Below are 14,468 nucleotides of genomic sequence, written 5' to 3' on the forward strand. Positions count from 1 at the left end.
ACACACACACACACACACACACACACACACACACACACACACACACAGAGTTATTGTTTCCATGGTTACTTTAGCACTTTGTTTAAAAATCCAATGATCTAGCCCTGAAAAAAAAAGAACTTTCCTGTTGTAAGCAACCCAGAGGGCTTTAGTCTGTATATCAATAATAACACTGCCTATGTAAATAAAAACAAATATTTAAGATTCCTAAAACATAATACATGGAGACAAATAAAATCAGGTCACCCTGTTTTTATCAGGAGAACCAGGTTTCCAAAAGGAAATCAGAAGTTTCTAAGGCATTTCTTAAGGTTTTTGTAATGCATTTCAGGACCAGAAAACAGCTTGCAAGGATGAGAGATAAATGAGAGTGGGAGGAATAGAGAAAGGGTATAAGGCTAGATGATAACACTGAAAAAAAAAAAAGAGAAGAGAAGGAACTGGTAGGCCTTGTTATAGGAAGATCCAGGAAGAAAAATAGTCATATACTTAAGGCTGGACATGTTAAATGTGAAGAAACACTAATTAGGAAGAACAAAGGCTCCTATTTATTCTTTTTCAGATCCACTCTTCTGTCCTCATTCCACGGTTCCAACCCTTTCACTTTGGTCTACTGCCATCTTTTTTCCTTCCAGCCATTTTTTACTCCTCTTCTTAGAACCAGAGAGAGTGGTTCCCATTTATTTGTAAATGAAACTGACAGTTCTTATTGTAAGACTTAAGGGAGGCCCTGGTCTTCCTTTTTTCATCTTGTACTATCCCACAGCTCTGTGTTCTACAAAAGTCAGGCAATAACTACTTATTTTACAGGCATTATATTGACCTCTCCAACCACTGAAAATGATATAGTTAGGTATCAACATGGTATCTTAATAAATGAAGCTATCATAGAAGTATCTTGGTAATGAAGCTAACATGGAAGTAACTGTCACAAGTCATACTGTGGATGAAAAGTGATGCTTTTATTATACTTGTAAAATAAACTGTGTAATAAAACATTATTGTCCTATAAGAAACAATGTATAGGAGGAATACAGATAACCATGGGAAGGCTTATAGAAACTGATGGAAAATGAAGGAAACATTTAGAAAAACAATATATACAATTATTGCCACACTGATAATGGAAAGAAGAAAATAATTAAACTGAACTCTGTGTAATTTGTTCTCGAAAAGAAACTTTTAAAATGCATCTTCCTTCCTTCTTTGCAAAGATAGGGTATTATGGATATGCAATATTGCATCTACTGCTAGACTCAGTTAATATGTTTGATTTGTCTGGAATGCCTTTTTCCTCTTTCTTTTTTTGTTCCCTATTACAAGGGATGGTTCTCTAGGGAGCATACAGGGGATGGATATTTTTGGAAATAAAGGAGATAAAATACAAAAAAAAATTTAATTTATTACAAATAATCTGTGAATAAATATAGCTATAAAAAAGTGCACAATACAACCACCAAGAAGAAGCAAATAATACTTTCACAAAAGCACCATTTAAATATTCCAAGATAGAGTTTTTATAGAAGTCAATTTTGACTTCTGATCAAATTTTGCTAAAGAAAAAAATTTGCCATTTATAGAATTTTAAAATATACATACTTAGAAATAGCTCTACATGTTTGAGAACTCCTTGATATAGGAATGGAATGAGACCCAATCTCTCACTCTTTCCTGCACATCCTAGTTAATGGCATCAGAAAAAGGAAAAGAGGTGAATGACAGTCTCATTCTTTTCATTATATCTTTTTTTGTCAGTCATATGCTTTTTCAAGTATGAAGTGGCAATTTGCTTCCAACTGTAACAGAACTGTCTTACTCTCCCTCCTACATATCCTTTATTGATTGTGCCAATCATGAAAATAAGAAATGGAAAAGGCCTGTTAAGTTACCTACTGCTGTCATACTCCTTGCCCAGTTCCAAATAAAATTGGAATGCTAACTCAAAATATACTTCCTGATAGTCTTTCCAGGCTACTTTTAAGAACTGCCACCTCAGGATACTGCTACCCATTTGTTTACTGGTCTAATGAATTTGCTTTAGAAATTTTAACAAATTTTGCCATTGTTTATCTAAGATTCTTAACATTTCTTTCTACTGTTTGAGTATCCTAATAGTATCACCCAATGTATTTGTAAAGTTACTGGAATCATTTTATAAAGATAATTAAAATTCTATCGAGAATGATAATATAGCCATCAACTAATATTTGGAAGATATAAGTACATGAGAGTACTCTATATTCACAAAGCTCTTAAGACAGGAAAAACTAAGAAAGAAAGTTAATCTGGTATGTGGAGATAATTAAATGAAATAAAAAGAAGTATAATTACTAGAATGCCCTTCCTCCTCACCTTTGCCTTTTGGAATCCCTAATTTCCTTCAAACTATAGCTCAAGTACCAAATATAGGGCTTTTCCTGATAATGACACCTCCTACCCCTAACTGCTAGTGGTCTTTCTCCAAGATGATTTTACATTTCTGTATGTACATATGTATGTGTATGTATGTGTGTATGGGTGTGTATGTGTTGTTCCCCTGATTTTTATCTTTGGGACTAGCAAGTGTCTAGCAATTGGAAACTTAATGAATGCTTGCTGATTGACAAATTGATTGTAAGAGTTTTACTTAAAGGATCCCCAAGTTCTTCAGTTAAGAATTCCCTCTGACAATCCAGACTCCAGTTCCTCTACAGCCCAAAAGACTTTTTGAGTTGATATAACTAAAATAATACATTACTCCAAAGTCAACCTAGGAATGAGTCTCTCATACTTATGTGGGCTGACTCCAGATAAAAGATAACCAAAGATTAACAAAGGAATCAAAGTCAAAGCCCTGCTAGCTTGGGAGGGCAAAGATTAGGCCAGTCTGCTGGCCTAGGTTTCAAGAACTTGGATTCACCTCCACATCACAAAAAGCTGTAAAGCAGCCTTTTTGGGGTCAAAAGAATCTTGATTGCACTAACTGGCAAAAACAACAGCAAAAACCTTATCTCTTTACAGTGTGATGTGATAGGGTTATAGCATATCAGAATTGGAATGAGCATAGAGTTATACTTTTCAGTGTTGGATGATCTGAACTTATCAAGAGTATCTAGGCACTCTATTATTATCTCATGGACCTCGGGTACCAAATCCCTGGGGTAGCTAGGTGGTTCAGTGGATAGAGCACTGGGCTTGGAATCAGGCATACTCCTCTTCATGAGTTCAAATCCAGCCTTAGACACTTACTAGTTGTGTGACCCTGGGTAAGTCACTTAACCCTGTTTGTCTCAGTTCCTCATCTGTAAAATGAACTGCAGAAGGAAATGGCAAACCACACCAATATTTCTGCCAAGAAAACCCCAAATACGGGTCATGGAGAGTCAGACATGACTGAACAAACAACAAAAAACCAAATGCCTATTAGCCAATTTTATTTTGTTCTTTCCAGTCCACAGATTATTCTCCTTGTCAAAGAAAACATAAGTAATATAATAAGTTCCCCTTGTTGGTTTTTCAACTTTTCAAAGGATGCAATTACCATTAATATTATCCCTGTGACTACCTAGGCTAAAAGTTCCTTTTCTGGCCACCACTGCTCTTTATGTATACTATTTCCCACTTAGAATGTAGGCTCCTTGTGAACAAGGACTTTCTCACTTCTGTATTTATTACCCCAGCACCTATCTTGGTGCTCAGCACCTGGAGAGTATATTAAATGCTTATTGACTGACTAATCATTAATGAAAATTAACAAAATATCAACTATTTTGCATATTCTAACAAATATTGAAACAAATGAAGTTATATTATTGCATCATGCCTCTGTGACAAACTTGGAATGTGTCTCCTGATCTCGGCTATTTTTTCCATCTCACCAATTTATAATATACATCAGTGATAACGAGCTTCTATTTCTGTCTCTGTTGACCATCAACCAAATATTCTATACTATGCTTTCTTATTCTGGTTACCCACATGATTATGCTTCTTAACATACGATGCTGCTCTGTTCTCTCCCTGCTATTCCCACTGTTCTGGCCTTTTACTCTTCCTGTTCCTTTTGAATAAGGACTTGCAGAGTCATATTTTTGTCATAAATGTCACTTGACAGATGAGGAAACCAAGGCCCAGCACAGAGAAATTGTCCAAAAATGATCCTTCATAGGAATGAACAGTATGATGTGGTAGATTTGTAATAATAATTACTATTATGATTGTAACAGCATTTACACAGTATTTTAAGTTTTGTAAAACACTTTAAAAATATTCTCTCATCTGATCCTTACTAGTACTCTGAGAGGTAGGTGCTATTATTATCCCCATTTTATAGATGTAGAAATTGAGGTAGACAGAGGTTGAATGATTTGCCCAGATTTACATAACTAATAAGTATCTGAGGCTGGATTTGAATTCAGGTCTTCCTGACTTAGGTAGCTCTCTATCCACTAGGTACTTTAGCTGCCTTATTCAATCTTAGTATGCATTAAGGATTGGATAGATTCTCTATATTCTGCCATGGTCAGACTATATCTGGAATGTTATGTTTACTTTTGGACACCAGAGTGTAAGAAGAATGTTGACAAATTGGCAAAAGTCCAAAAATGAGTAACCAGGAGGATGAAGGATCATGAGATCATATTATTTGACAAATGGGTGGAGGAACTAAAGGAGGGATGTGATATCTATCTTCAAGTACATGAAGCATTGTCATATAGAACAGGGATTGGGTTTCTTTTGTTTGGCCCCAGAAGGCAGAACCAGAAGCACTCTTGAAGTTGCCAGGAGACAAATTCAGGCCTGGTGGTAGGAAAAACTTCCTAATGATAAGCACTGTTTAAAAGCAAAATATGCTGCCTCAAGAAGTGAGTCTTCAAACAAAGGCTAGATTAGCACTGGATTGCTTTCAGGTGTGTTGGATTAGGTGGTACCTGTGGTTCCTTCCAACTCTAAATCTGTGATTCTGAAGTTGCTTCCCCAAGGTGACACATTTCATAAACAGCACATTTGAGAAACTAATAGAGCCTAGGACAGAATCCTCTGGGATGTCTACAGTTAGAGGGCATGATCATGATGAGGATCCAGCAAAAGAGACTGAGAAGGAACAGTCAGATAAGTAGGAGAAGAACCAGGAGAGAGTGGTATCCCAAAAACAAAGAAAGTGTTAAGGAGGAAAGAGTGATCAACAATGTCAAAGGCTGCAGAGAGGTCAAGGAGAACGAGGATTGAGAAAAGGTCAATGGATATGGCAACTAAGAGACCACTGGTAAATTTGGAGATAGCAGTTCTGGTGGAATGATTGAATAGAAGCCTGATTCTAGAAGATTAAGAAGAAAGTGAAAGGAAAGAAAGTGGAGGGACCTATTGTAGGTAGTCTTTTCAAGGAGTTTGCCCACAAGGGATATAGGATGATAGCAAGGATGGAAGGCTCAAGTTAGGGTTTGTTCAGAGTAGGGGAGACAAACGTATGTCTGTTGTCAGTAGGGAATGAGCCAGTAGAAAAGGAGAGGTTGAAAATATGTGATGGAGTAGGTAATCTGTTGAAGGATAGGGGATGTAATGGGATTGCTTGAGCAGATAGAAAAGTTAGCTTTAGAAAGCCAACTCATTATTTGAGACAGAGTGAAGGAGGAGATGACGTCAGAAAGCATATGAGTGATGTGAAATGAGGAAGAGAAGATAAGAGAGCTCATAGTGAAGGGTCTCAATTTTTCTGTGAAATATAAGGCAAAGTTCTCAACTGAGAAGGTGCAGGAGTGGGGAAACAAGATTTGAGGAGGGATGAAAAAATTTGAAAGAGCTGCTGTGGAGAGTGGGATAGTGAGTTGATAAAGCAAGTATAGTAAAATTGTCTAGCAGCAGTGAAGGACCAGTCGAGGTTGTATAACAAATTTGTAGTAGACCCCAGTCAGAAGGGTTATATGATTTTATCCAACTTTATTCTGCAACACATGTGTAGGAGGGAAGGCAACAAATAATGGGAGTGATCCAAGGCTGAGGCTTAGCAGGGTTCAATTGGCAAAATAACAGGACTAGAGATTCAAGAGAAGAGGCCAGTGTAAAGTTGAATTAGTTCACCAAAGAGTCAAGATGAAGAAAAGAAGAGAGAGTTACTAGTGCAAGGGAGATGGCCTGGGAGGTAATTTAGGAGTCAAGGGATTGGAGGTGTAGATGGAGAGTAAGGTTTGTTAAGGTAAGATGAAAAGTCAAAAGCTTGTAGTTGGATAAGGTGATTTCAGAATTACTATACATGGAGGTAGTAGTACATTTGTTAGTGATGGCAAGATCAAGGGTATGGCCATCTTTCTGTGTGGCTGAGGTGAAGTGAAGGAGTAGGTCATGAGAAGCAAGTAGGTTGAGAAACTAAGTGCTAAGAAGAGTGAATATATATGTTTAAGTTCCTTAGTATGAGGGCAGGAGTTCAAGAAGAGAAAAAAAAAAATACGAGCCATGTAATGAACTTATTGAGGAAGAAACGGGAACTACCTGGAGATCTGTAGGCAGTAGTTTCCAGGATTTTGATTTTGTGATAGAAATGAATAGCATGAACTTCAAAAGAGGAGAAGTTAGTGAATGATGAAAGTAGGGAGAGGGCCTGGAAGTAGCAATGGGGTACACAGAGTAATACAACACCCCCTACCTCCCACGCCTCGGTCAATGAACTAAGTGGAATGAATGCAGTTGCAGCCAGGGAGCCTGTGTCATTGGCCGGAAGCAGACTTCAACCTACTAGCTATCAGCTAGTAATAGTAAATAGAAGGGAATAAAAGAGGAAAGGATTTAGGATAAAGGGAAATTTGTTGCCTATGGAACAGGCATTCCAGTATCAGCAGTTAGCAGACATGAATTACATGGTGACTATTTTAGCAGAAGTGCACTTGAACTGAATGTGACCAAAAGGTTCAGCTGTTCTGATTTTCTACAGCTTAAGATTCCTGATTCTAGGACCTGATTCTAAACACGCACACAATATAAGTTTCCTTATGAATGATAAGAAATGTTTTTTTGAGTTGCAACTGATTCCATTCTGCAGATATGATCACAATTACAGGTTGTCTTTTAGATTCACTCTCTCTTTTTTTTCCCTTTCCTCCTTCCCCCTCCCCCCGCAACCCTGTGTGTGTGTGTGTGTGTGTGTGTGTGTGTGTGTGTGTGTGTACATGCTTTATTAGGGGAAGGGGGGATGAGGGCATGTCTGGATCTGTAATTTCATCAACATATGAAATTCCCTGGTCAGGAAATTCCATTTGCTAAGACAGAGCAGTAATTTTTCTGTAACCTGATAGCCTTAGAGGATTCTGTGGGAACACTGAAAGGCTGTCTTGCTCAGGGTCACACAGTTAATATGTATCAGACACAGAGCTTGAACCCAGGACTTCCTGACTGAGGCTTGCTTTCTATCTACTGTGCCCTGTTACTTCACTATTACCCTGTATATTTCAAATTCTCTTTAACTTTATTTCTTTTCTGCACTGTCCTTTATGTCATTTTTTAGTCTTTGAACACTTTCTGATTTATTTAAAAATATTTTAAATTTATTTATTTTTAGTTTTCAACATTCATTTCCGTTAGCTTTTGAGTTTTAAATTTTCTCCCTCCCCCCCTCCCTCCCCAAGACGGCATGCAATCTGATATAGGCTCTACATATACATTCCTATTAAACATATTTTCACATTAATCATGTTGTAAAGAAGAATAAGAACCAATAGGAGGAACCACAAGAAAAAAGAAACAAAACAGAAGAAAAAAAAAGAGCGAATATTATGCTTCAATCTGTATTCAGACTCCACAGTTCTTTCTCTAGATGTGGATAGCATTTTCCATCATGAGACTTTAAGAGATGTCTTAGATCCTCGCATTGCTGAGAAGAGCTAAGTGTATCAAAGTTAGTCATCGCGCAATGTGACTGTTACTGTGTACAATGTTCTCCTGTTTCTGCTCACTTCACTCAGCATCAGTCCATACAAGTCTTTCCAGGTTTTTTCTGAAGTCCGCCTGCTCATCATTTCTTATAGCACAATAGTTTTCCATTACATTTATACACCACAACTTGTTCAGCCATTCCCCAATTGATGGGCATCCCCTCAATTTCCAATTCTTTGCCAGCACAGAAAGAGCTGCTATAAATATTTTTGTACATGTGGGTCCTTTTCCCATTTTTATGGTCTCTTTGGGATACAGCCCTAGAAGTGCTAATGCTGGATCAAAGTATTAAAAATATTTTTAAAATATTTAAAAATAAATAAATTTTGCCCCTCCTGAAACAGTAATGGAAAAACCCAAAGAAATACAATCTTTTAATATTATTCCTATCCCCAACCCCTGAAAATAAATAAAGTTTGAATTTTAGCATCAATTTTTAACCTTCCATTTGTACTGTTCATATCTTGTATGTATAATTTTTTTGGCAAGTTATCTTCCACATCAGGATGTGAACTCCTTCAGGGCAGGGATCATATTTTTGTATACTCAGTACTTAACACAATACTTGGCACATAATAAATGCTTTTTAAAAAAATGCTTATTGACCAACAGAATCAGTGAATTTTATTATTTCTTCTCATTATACCTTCCTGATTGGACATCTGTTGTTCTCCAAACTCCTAACTTTTCCAAGAAAGTCATAAACTTTCAAACAAGTCTCAATCTTTATCAGTCATGGTCTATTTCCATAAAATTTGATATGACTGTTAACATTTGGAATTTAGTATAGTTAAGAAGGAATAAAAACCTCAAAAAGTGTTGTTTTATTTCTTTTTTCTTTAGGATTTATTTTCCCCAGTTACATGGAAAAGTGTTGGTTGTTTTTAAGAAAACAGTTTTCTTTATTTACAAAAACCTTAAGATTTATCAAAATTGCTCTATGTAGTGAACACTTTAGCCAAATTTGTAATTGAAGCTAACACCTCAAGAGGTTTCTTTCCAGTAAGTTCCCAGTTTGAAAGTTCATTGAATTAAGGCAATTTAAAAGTTTAGTGGAAAATTGCTTTCTTCTGATCAGAGCTTTATATAGTTTTAATCATATATGTTTTGGCTTTTGTAGAAAAAGAAAAACTATTGTTACATAGAAAAAACAAAGGAGAAGGTATTAATACAGGAAAGTTAAAGAAATCAAGTAAGGCCTTCCCTTGTATTTAATAGGTATTTAAAAAAATTCTTGTTCATGCAAAGTGAATTATCTCACAAACTTAGACTAAGTGAAGAGACTACCTTCAGTCGTGACAGAGATACCATATTCCGGCCCATGAGCATGGCAACACAAGCTAGTGATGAGGCAAAGCCTGGGGAAGGGGTAATGGCAATCTCCATCTGAGGATACAGGGAATGGGGTCCAAATTTGAAAGTCACAGGATCGTAAGATCATAGCTCCAGAGTTTGAAGAGACCTCAGAGCTCAATCTATTACAACCTCCTCATTTTACCAATGAGGAAACTGGGGCCCAAAGGGGTTAATTCATTTATTCAGTGTTATACAAGTAGTAAGAAACCTGAGCTGTGACTTGAATTTGGGGTTTTTAATTCTAAATCAATCACTTTTTCACCACTCCATACTACCCCAAGGTAACAAAGGATAAACAAAAACATGAGTTGGACCGGTACCTGAGTGTCTCTCAAGATTGGGTAGGAAAGGTTACTTGTAAGAACAGAGATTCAGGAAGCCATGGAACTGAATGGGATTTCCAAGGATAAAAGTTCCAAGTAAAAAGTTCCAAGGATAGAGTCTTAGGGCTTTCCACTCACAATTATAGAGAAGGAGAAGGAAGAACAGGGTCAGAAGACATGCGTTTGAATTCTGGTTCAACTGCTTACTACCTCTATGGATTTGGGCAAGTCACTTCACTGTTTAAAACAAAACAGAAATCTGGACTAAATGAGCTTGATAGTCCCCTTTACCTCTAAATTTCATAATCGCATGAACCAGGAAAGTGGGTAGGAAGGTGACAAGTGGTCAGTGAAGTAGGAGACTCAGAAGAGGACAGTATTAGGGAATCTAAAGGAAGAGATTAGCATCAATAAAGGGAAGGTCAATGGTGCCAAATGCTACAGAAAAAACATGGAGCATGAGGACAGAAAGTGGCCAATAGGTCTGCAAGCAAGAATCATTGGTGACCTTGGAGACAGGAAGTTCAGTACTGTGGTAGGGATGGAAGCCAGACTGTAAAGGGTTTAAGGAGAGAGTAGGTTCTAAGGAAGTAGAGGCAATGTGTTTATACTACTTTCTTGAATATTTGGAAATGGAAAAGAGAAGTAGGACAATAGTTTGAGTTGGGAGATGGTCAAAGGTAAGTATTTTTAGCCTTGGGAAAACTTGAATATTTTTGTAAGCAGAGAAGGAGCCAAAAGGGAGGAGGAAACTAAAGATAAGAGGAAGGAAGGTGGGAAGGAATAGACACAGCAATGGAAGGCTTATCTCTAAATTATATTTGAGAAACATTAATTAAGTACCTATGATGGGTGAATTATTGTTTTAGCTTTGACAAGGAAGAAGATAACCTCATCTTTTAAGAATGGAGGAAAGGAAAAAGGATGGATTATGACAAAAAAATTGACCAGCATTAAATATACTATAACGTATTAAATGCTATATTAAACATTCATCTTAATGTTACACATTCAAGCTCACATATCAAGAAATGCAAAACAAACAAATCCAACATTCTGTAACTATGTTAAAAATGATAATAATACTGACTTATTCAATAGATATATGTAACTCATGACCCAAGACTGAAGATTCTGAGTTTATATAAAATTAAGATCAGTCTTGGAAGTCCTAATCATACAGCACTCTTTTTGGATGATAGTGTTTCCCCTTGGGAATATAAGACTATAGCTTGCATACGTGACTCCTTAGAAAAGGTAAAAGGGCTCTCTGTACCCATGTGAGCAATTAGATGAACAATATGTTAAGGGCAGGACAAGTTTTATTTAACCTGACAGAAAACCAAAATGTACAAAATACTCACATCAGAGCCCCAGAATAATCAAAACAACTCTTATTTCCACTCTGGTGGGCCTCCATTTTCCTCAGAGACTGCCCTATTGAGGCCCCCTGAAATGGGAAAAATCTTGTGGTTGCTAGAAAGTTGACCCTTTCCAGCATGGAAGCTATTCATAATTACAGTACTACACTGTGGTTGAGGCCCCTCCACCATGGGAAAGATCTAGAACTTGTCAGAGAGTCTATCCAATTCCCAGTCCACATAACTCAAAAGTGGGTTTGCGCTACCACACTATGACTATCCCACTGCTCTTCTACCATGGATCTCTGTAAGTTCCAAAATTCCTCGTTTTAGGAGGCTTGGCCCAGGAATTGGTTATCCCTATAAAATGGTCATAATGCTGCCTGTGGTATCTACCTCACGGGTTTGTTATGAACATCAAAAACAAAGGGCTTTCCATATATCGTCTCATTTTATTCTCACAATTCTAAACTCTATAAATGTCAGCCTTCATTATGATAAAGAAGTGGCATGGTGTAGCAGATAGAGAGCTGGCTCTGGCACCAACAAAACCTATTTCAAGTGCTGCTTCTACCACATATTGATTAAGTGACCCTGAGCAAGTCACCTAACTCAGTATTCCGGACAGCTCTCTAGTACTATAAACAGTTACAGAGAACATGTCACTCTAGAGAGTTTGGTAGACAGACTTTTCTCATCTGGAAGTTCCCTAAACCAAAAGAATCACATTTTCATTTCCATTTCCTATCCCAGAAATCCATTTCCTATCCCAACGATGATGATGATGATAATTTCTATCTACACAAATATTGGTGTACTCAAGACAACTTCCCTTTCTTCCATTTCTTATTTCTAAACTGGAAGTTCAACTACTGACTGCTTTTTATAAGGCCATCTTTGGTATCTTTTACCAAATTGTTTACCACATTGTTCCTAATTTGAAAAAAAAAAACAAACCAAAACAAAACAAAACTATAAAAGCTATTAGAGGGAGATACTAGAAAACACCCAGAAAACTCATGCCTACATTTGTTCCCATGGCAACCAAAAGAAAGAAAAACTAATATCAAAAGGGAGAAGAAATAGTGCTTCAGAACAACCTCCTACATTTTAATACACTATCACTTGAAACGATATTCAGTGCTGTCCTAAAGGGCCACTTAACTATAATGAGATGGCTTTCTCTGCTTCCAGCTTCTTCCTACCACTTCATCCCAATCAATGTAGTACAAGCACACTCCTCTTTAGGTATGTTGTACTGCTCAACAGTTGACTGTAAAGACTGAAAGAGATTCCATTCCAAAGTACTCTCTTCACTGGTCTCCTGGCCCAGCCTGCCTGCAGGAGAAGGGCAAAAAGACCATTCCATCAGCTCCCCACACTTGTTCCCTTATCCTAAGGGAACTCCTCCCAGAGGCTAGACTCCATAAGTGGGGTTGAATATTGATAACCTACCTGAATTTATTCCTCAATGATTAACAAACTCCCACCTAGTCATACCTTCCTCATCTCAGTGATTCTGAACCCCTATCAATTAAACATAATTAGGTCCCCCTGTTTCCTGTTCCCTTGTTACTAGTGTCCCACTTTAAAGCTAGCCACCCCTTATACAATGCTCTTTGGAATGTGTGATCTATAGGTGACAAAGTTATTTTTGTCTTAAATCTTTTCCTTTCCCATTTCTTCAGACTTTTTATTCTCACTGAGACCTGACTTTCCTGATGACTCGGTCTCCTTGGCTGCCCTTTCCAGCACTAGTCACACTTTCATTGATCCTCATTGAACTCACCGGTAAGGTAGGGGAACTGGAAAACTCCTTGCACCTTACTTCCATTCCATTCTTTTCCCTTTCACTATCAACCAGTAACCTCTCATCCTTTCAGGTTCACTCAATCCATATCAATTAATTAAAATTCTTTAGCTATTGTTTAACAATTTCTAGGGTACTCCCTTTCTTTCCTCGATGAGTTCAGTGCTCACTTCACTGTCTTCCTCTCTTCCTTAACTCCTGCCCTCATATTAAGACACTTCAAACATATATGTTGATACTCCCTCAAACATCCTAACCTACTTCCACAACTTCCTCATTTCTAATGGCCAACTCCTCCTCCCCACCTCAACTATATACAGAAAAGGTCATACTCTTGATTTTGCCATCATCTACAAATGCTCCACGTCCACGTTCACAAACTTTGAAATTCCTATACCCGACTGTTATCTATTGTTTTTCTACCTCTCTCAACACCTGTTTTTTAATTCTCATTGTGACCTCCAATCCCATAACTATTAATTTCTTACCCAGACCATCACCCTTACACTGACTACATTATCCTCTCTTCTCTATTTTGACTCCTTGGTGAACCAGTTCAACCCTGCACTTTCCCATAACATTGAGTTATCATCTTATGACTGGCCTTACTCTGCTGAGACTGATCCATTGATTCCTTCTACTGTCCACTGCATTTGCTCCTATTCACATCTTGATGAATGAAGACAGAGAAAATCGTGAAACCATGACTTAATCCTTTACAAATTTGTTACATAATCTCAATTGGGCCCTCACTGCAGCAAAGCAATCTTCTCATAACTCTATAATCAATTCACTATTGTATTTACCACAGTGGCTTTTCCAAACTTTTTCATTCCCCCTGAAAACTCCCAGAGCTGCTCCTTCCCCCAAGCTGAAAACTCTGCCTTATATTTCATTGAAAAAAAAAATTGGGGCCGCTCACAAAGAGCTCCTTCTCCCCTCCTTATCTCACTTCACCTTCTGCTACTATCTCCTCTTTCACCACTGTCTCAGATAAAGAGGCAAACCCCTTTACATACACAGGTGATCCCATTCTCCTATTATCCCCACTCTTATTTATCTTCAATCTCTCTCTGACTATTGGCTGCTTTCCTACTGACAGCAAACAGGCATATGTTTTCTCAATCCTAAAAAAAAAATCCTGAAAATTCTAAAAAGAAAAACAAACCCTCACATGATCCACTAATCCAGGGATGAGGAACCTATGACCTCGAGGCCACATGTGACCCTCTAGGTCCTCAAGTACAGTATTTTAACTGAATCCAAACTTCACAGAACAAATCCCCTAGAGGCTGCAGGTTCCCCCCCCCCCCCCGCACTAATCTCTAGTAACTATCATCCCATATTTCTCCCTCATTTTGTGGCTAAATTCCTTGAGAAGGCTATCTACATTTGGAGCTTCCACTTTTCCTTTCACTGTCTTCACTTTCTACTGGTTTCTAACCTCATCATTCAACTGAAAGTAACTGCTCCAAAGTTACCAATGATCATTTAATTGACAAATCAGAATGGCTTTTCTGATCAAAATATCTTTTCTCAATCCTCATCCTTCTTGACCTCTCTGCATTCCCCAACACTATTACTTACCTGCTTCTTAACACTTTCTTCTCACTAGGTTTTTAAGACACTGCTTTTTCCCAGTTCTCCTCCTGTACATCTCACTGACTACTCCTTCTCAGTCTCCTTTGTATGATTTGCATCCAGGTCATGCTTGCT

General features: G+C 37.7%; 1 protein-coding gene across 4 annotated transcripts in view; it reads right to left on the bottom strand.

Moving 5' to 3' along the window:
• ARHGEF10 (Rho guanine nucleotide exchange factor 10) overlaps window positions 1-14,468 on the bottom strand; it is a 224,582-nt gene that overhangs the window by 71,498 nt on the left and 138,616 nt on the right. The window lies entirely within an intron of this gene.

This window comes from Vombatus ursinus, unplaced genomic scaffold (genome assembly GCF_900497805.2).
Source record: "Vombatus ursinus unplaced genomic scaffold, bare-nosed wombat genome assembly UNPS02014841.1, whole genome shotgun sequence".
Taxonomy (NCBI): domain Eukaryota; kingdom Metazoa; phylum Chordata; class Mammalia; order Diprotodontia; family Vombatidae; genus Vombatus; species Vombatus ursinus.